This window comes from Lolium rigidum, chromosome 3 (genome assembly GCF_022539505.1).
Source record: "Lolium rigidum isolate FL_2022 chromosome 3, APGP_CSIRO_Lrig_0.1, whole genome shotgun sequence".
NCBI lineage: Eukaryota > Viridiplantae > Streptophyta > Magnoliopsida > Poales > Poaceae > Lolium > Lolium rigidum.
This window is the reverse complement of record NC_061510.1, coordinates 4176977-4183653: the sequence shown is the minus strand read 5'-3', so window position 1 is coordinate 4183653 and position 6677 is coordinate 4176977.

Here is a 6677-nt window from a genome sequence, read left to right as displayed (position 1 = left end):
AGCCATAGCTTGGCCGCACCCCTTGAGGCCGGCCACCCCCTCTCCCAAACCCTAGCCGCCCCCTCTCTCCTCCACCTCTCCCGCACGCTTAGCGAAGCTCCGCCGGAGTTCTCCATCGCCACCGCCACCACGCCGTCGTGCTGCCGGATTCAAGGAGGAGCTACTACTTCCGCTGCCCGCTGGAACGGGGAGGTGGACGTCGTCTTCATCAACAACCGAACGTGTGACCGAGTACGGAGGTGCTCGCCCGTTCGTGGCGCCGGAACCGATCGTGATCAAGATCTTCTACGCGCTTTTGCAAGCGGCAAGTGATCGTCTACCGCAGCAATAAGAGCCTACTCTTATAGGCTTTGGAATCTCTTCAAGGGTTAGTCTTGATCATCCCCTCGTTGCTACCGTCTTCTAGATTGCATCTTGGCTTGGATTGCGTGTTCGCGGTAGGAAAATTTTTGTTTTCTATGCAACGTTATCCTACACTCAGACGCCCGATTGCAGCTCCGCCCGAGCTCCCAGTGAGCTGATGGCCGCGCTGACGTCATGCTGACGTCAGCGTGACGCCATAATTCCTTTTTATTATTTCTGTTATTTTCAGTAATTGTTTAATAATTCATATAAATTCAGAAAAATACAAAATTATATATCAATTCGATCAGAAAAACATTTCCTATTTACCTATCCATGTTTCATACATGTTTGAAACAATTAAAGGTGGAGCTTATTATAGAACCCTAATACACCCCTCTCATATGGCGGTGTCCGATGCCGGAACCCCTTTAAATTGACGATGCACCTAGGGTTGCTCAATTCCTTTAATATGACATATCATTCATATTGTATGTGCATTGCATTATGCCATGTATTGAATGTTATTTCTCTATTTCTAGTGTTTGCTTCTTCGCGATCGATAGAACACGTGCCCGAGATGATGAAGATCGACAACACCGAAGATCAATAATTGTACATCGACAAACAAGTCAAGTACAAGATCATCGAAGATCCACTTCGGTTTGTCAGGGACAAAGGCAAGCCCTAGCCTGGTTCATATATGATTTCGAAAAGCCGTGTCCACGGTTACGGACGACTTGGGAAAGGACGTGGAGATCATAGACAACATGAACCTAATCGTAAAACTTGGCAAACAATGTGTGTTTACGGACACCTTCTTCGGGTGTTGAGGGGGTGATCCGAGGATAGTGGTTCGAGATGATGAAGATTGGTGGATACAATATGATGATCAATAGAGATAGAGATATCGCTCTCTTATCCCCTTTCAAAGGTTCTGTGTAGTCGAGCTTCTCTTCTCTCTTATCTTACAAAGGAAAACTGGCTTTACGCAAAAGAAGATCTACCGTAAAGCCCGCATACCAGCTTTGCTAAAAGGTTGTACTAAGTCTTGCTGAGTCCCCGTACTCAGCTTTGCATGCTTTTGTTTCGAAGAAGTCACTCCAACAGATGGTGGTTTCTAGTCGACATCGACGAGTAGCTTGGGGTTCCTGGTGGCAGCCTGGAATCTATGGGCCGGGACGTCGCCGTTATGCTCCCGGCCTCTTAGGCCTTTTTGATATCTTGCTATGTCTAATAGCATAACTTCGCTTCCGTTGATTGATGTATGTCGGGTCGGTGACCTCTCGCTTGTAATGCTTTGGTTCTTCGCTCGGCTTAAGAGCTTGTATTACTTCTTGAGTCGTAGAGTCACCGTTGTGTTACCGATTCTCTCATCGTAGTCTCTCGAGCTCTAGGTTAGGCTTATGTCGGATGAAGATCTGGTATTTGTCTAACCCCGATCCCGGGGTGCCACAGGTTTTGGTATCGTAGCGGGACTCGCTCGTAGGAAGCCCTTTCTATTGGTCGATGTTGAGTCTAGTGTTTGCAAAAACTATTTGAAGCTAAAAGTATTTGCGAAAATCTGATTAGGCTTCTTTTTACTCCTTATCTGGTATCGCTCTAATTCTAAGGTGCCTTACCTTGTGTTGATTTGAAAGTTTTCCTATCTCTTCTAGTCTTTCAAAACTTAGGTGCCTCAAGGGCATGTCGTTTCTAAACCAATTGACCTAGTGCAGAGTTTTCTAGAGTCGTGTGTGTTCTATGCATCCTCCTTGTTTTGTTTCAACAGAGAGATTCCTTCCATCATGATCTTTCTAGTTTGTGGGTTCCACAAAATTCTGTTCTAGGCTTCGAGATTTCCTTTTGCCTTGTATGCCTCCTTTTTATTTGCTTCGGTAGTTTGGAAGTTTTGCGTCGCTTCTAAGAGCTACACCATGATCACTACCTCGTAGTGTCCTCTGTGTCACTCATCTAGTGGTTACTTCTTTCTCGGGTTTTAACCCTTGGACTTGAACCGAAGGTCCCCGATTGTGCTGGATTCTAATGAATCTTGGTACATGAAGCTGGCCTTTAACCCAAGATCCATGCCATCGAACACTGGTGTTAATGTTCAAACATTACATCGGGATGGCTAAATCCAAATCAAGCTAGCCTTCAAGCTTGTGGTTATTGTCGTGTTGAACTGCGGTAACAAAGATCTTTCCTTCCACTAGCTATCGTAGAGGTTTTCTCATTGAACCAAATGGATCACGACAAGAGTGCTCTTTGTGAGTCTCATATCTATGTCTGTGACTCCGCCACACCTCCCTTTTCAGCATGAGTTTCCCCAGAGTGTTAACTTGTGCATCTATCTCTCAGGAATTCTGATCCTGATCGTGCTCTTCGTCTTTAGTTGCTTTCCGACCTTTGTCTGCTAGTTAGCATCCAAGTGGTAAATGTGCATTGCTGTCTCCAGTGCATGTTACTCTTGTGGTTCGTCAAGACATTCCACTTCAGTATGTTAGGAGAAACAAACTCCAGTACCTTGTCCATTTCTAGGACTTGGTCAAAGTATTGTAATCCGCAGATTAAGAGGCCTCGTTAGCTTCTGTTCTGTTCTACTTGGAGTATCACCCTCTTTTATATCATGAGGTCGTGCTTTGTATCATGGCCTTATTGATGAAGTGATGCTCTTACATATCTTTACTCGCCCTTCCTCCGAGTTATCCGTGCTTGGGAATGTTGGGGTGTACTTATTGATGTGGCCATCTGAGATTCTTAGCAATCCCAATTGCTTTGAAATCCAAGAACAATTGTGTCATCCCTAGCACGATTGGTTAACCAATCACTAGGCGAAGTTTGACTATGATGCCAAGTTCATTCATTCAGGCGCACATCTTCGGTCAAAGAGTTAGGTTAATGCCAAAACTCTCAAGACCATATCGCTTGCTTTGTAAAGCAAGTTCCCCTCTTGAATTCAGTGATATACCGGTGGTTCGTGATATTCTGGATGTCTTTCTAGGAGTATCACCATGTTGTTACATGACCGTGTTGTCGAGTTCATGAGTACGTTGGTTCGTTGAATTACTCCTTCTCCAAGAACCGTGCTGGATAACCCTGGACTAGTTGGTTGAGCTTAATCAACAACTTGGAGAGTTGAAAGACAAAAGGTCTATCCAACTTTGTTCCTTCATAAAGGGATGTCTAGTGTTGTCTGTGTTGAAGTCAGAAAGTATCTCCTTTATGGATATGCTATCTTCCCCATATTTGATTTGAGTATGGGCAATCGTCAAATCAAACTCGGTTCTAAGGACGAAGATGATGTTTATACTCATGGTGTCTCGTCTGAGTATACCTTCATGTCCTTTGGTCTGACCAATATTTCTGTCGAGTCCATATAGAATATGAATCCCTCATTGGAGTATCTTGATAGTTTGTTGTTGAGCCCATCGATGACATTCTTATCTTCTCCATATCTAAAGAGGTTCATATTGAACAATTGGCCTTAATGTTGGAAACTTTTAGGAACCATCTTTGTGTTTATTGCGAAGTATGTGTTCGGATGTTGGAAGTGACCTTCTCTAGTTCACGTGCACTTGCTGAAAGATGTCGCCATGGATCTGAGTCGAGTTCCCTTTGTTTTCCTCGGGAATCATCGCAAGTCGGTCAAGCATGTGCGGAATATTCTTGAGATGTAAGGTTGTTACCTCCATTCCTTGAAACATTCCTCTATGCACACTAAGCTACTGACTGGTTTGTTCAAAAAAGGAGAAGCAGCTGAAGAGCTTCAATATCTTCTTTGATGTCCCCACAATGACTCAAAGGTGTTACATTGCAAGTTCATATGCGCGCAATTGCCTTTGGCAGTCGTAACCATATGGATTATGCAATCTGGCTCAATCTTTTGGAGCTTGACATTGTAGTCTATAACTTGAGAGTCTAGCGACTTTACCTTTGTGGTAACTGTTGCAATTTTTCTAATCGGACATTCTGAGTCTGAAATATCTTACACCTAACCTAAGCTGAATCTCAAGCGGCAATGATGGTTAGTGTTTCTCAAGGAATTTTGACATAGGTCTCTTTGTAAATCCGACAAGATTGATGTCGTGGTTAACACATTAGTCGGAAGGCCTAATGCCATAATCTCTTGAATCATCAAGAATAACCACTCTCCATAAGGATCTTGTGCGACTTATTCTAGGAGTTGCCCTTATGATGCTTTTCAAATCCCGAAGTCTTGACCTCCGCTTGATGACCTATTGAAGGCTAGTCAATAGCCTAATATTGGTGTCTAGAACATCAAGGAGAACATCATAAGCGAGTGTTGCTAAGTGTCTCTCGGTCAATCCCTCGAAATCATTCTCCGGTGACAACAACTTCGTTCGGAGAAATTTCACTCACCGCTGATCCTTGGCACTTCTATAGACAGTACCCTTCCCTTTCCGTTGGTCATTACCTGAAATTCTAATCAATTCACACGTTGTGTGAATTCGTCAGTCATCTAGGCCCTAGCCTTTTGAGTAGACAACAATCATTTTATGTACCCTTGCCAGAAAAGTGACTATGATTCTTAAATCCAAAGTTGCTATGGTTGGATAATCATTTGTGCTTCTACAAGTCACCCTCTCTAAGAGTGCCTTGTCATGGTATCAAAGGCAGTTTAACTCCTCGCTACCTTGTCCCTTCGTAATCTTCTCAAGCGTGGAGCAATTGTCTTCAAATTTGAAACTTCTTCAGTCTCCTCCATTACTTTGACGTGTTTCATGTTTGTTAGCTCAAGAGCTGTTTTTTTTAGACACTCCTTCCATGAGTTGACCATGAGATACTCGATCTTTGTGAAGATCCACTGTCTAGTGTCATTCCCTCTTTCCATTAGAGTGAAGAAAGCAAAATGAAGAGCTCTTCATGGTGATGTGGGTCAACTTCTTCAGGATGTCGTGGATCAACTTCTTCGACAAAGAAGATCGTCGTGGTATCAACAAGTTCGTTGAAGACCGTCATAGTCCTTGTTACCTTCTCTTTTCCTACCTTAGGAATCTCGGGGACGAGATTCTTGTAAGGGGGGTAGAGTTGTAACATCCCATGTTTGTTAATCATTTATGGTGCTAAGTTGTTCATAAGCATGCATGCATTTGCATTTAATTTGAGAAACTTTTACACTAAAATGTGTTGAAACAAATGTTGCAAAAATTTATAGTTTTGCTCTACTAAAATTTTGGTGCAAAAGTCCCTCAAAGTTTGGGGTCAAAATACCCTAAAACTATCAAAATCCCTTCGTTTTAAACATTTCGTGGAAATCCCCAAAACCCGTGGGGATTTTCACAAAATCCCCCTTGTCTTCTACCTCCGCCGGCAGGGCACCTGCGTGCCCTGCCGACAGAGGCCGACGCCGGCCACCTCCTCGCTCGCCGCCTAGACGAGGAGGACGCCCCGGAGCTTCCTCACGCGCGCCACGACGCCCTCGCTCCTCTCCCCTATCCTCTTCCTCTCTCCCTCGCGCGCCTCTCCTCTTCTCTCGCGAGCGTGCACGCCAAACCCTAGCCCCCGGCCGGACCTCGTCGTCGCCGTTCGCGCCGCCCCAAGCTCGGCCGCCACCACCAACGGCTCCGCCTCGACGCCGTCCACCTCCTCCACCACACGGCTGCCGCCGGGAGCCCCGACTCGCCGGAATCGAGCCTCGTCCGCAACTCCGGCCACCGCACCTCGCCGCCGATTCCGACCTCCCCGGCGTTCGCCGTCACCTCCGGAGGCACTAGGGTGAGCAGGCGGTCCTCCCCGTGCCCCCGGCCCCTCTCTCTCGCTCTCTACCGCCACCGCCGCGCGAGCCTCGCAAGCGCCGCCGTCGGGCGTCGGCCGCCGGCGACGCTCCGGCGACAATTGGTGGGCGGCGCCACCACCAAATGGTCGCCCGCGCCCCGCCGATCCTTTCCCCCCTCACGCGCGCCTCGATTGCGGGCTCGGACGCCCGATTGCAGCTCCGCCCGAGCTCCCGAGTGAGCTGATGGCCGCGCCGACGTCATGCTGACGTCAGCGTGACGCCATAATTCCTTTTTATTATTTCTGTTATTTTCAGTAATTGTTTAATAATTCATATAAATTCAGAAAAATAGAAAATTATATATCAATTCGATCAGAAAAACATTTCCTATTTACCTATCCATGTTTCATACATGTTTGAAACAATTAAAGGTGGAGCTTATTATAGAACCCTAATACACCCCTCTCATATGGCGGTGTCCGATGCCGGAACCCCTTTAAATTGACGATGCACCTAGGGTTGCTCAATTCCTTTAATATGACATATCATTCATATTGTATGTGCATTGCATTATGCCATGTATTGAATGTTATTTCTCTATTTCTAGTGTTTGCTT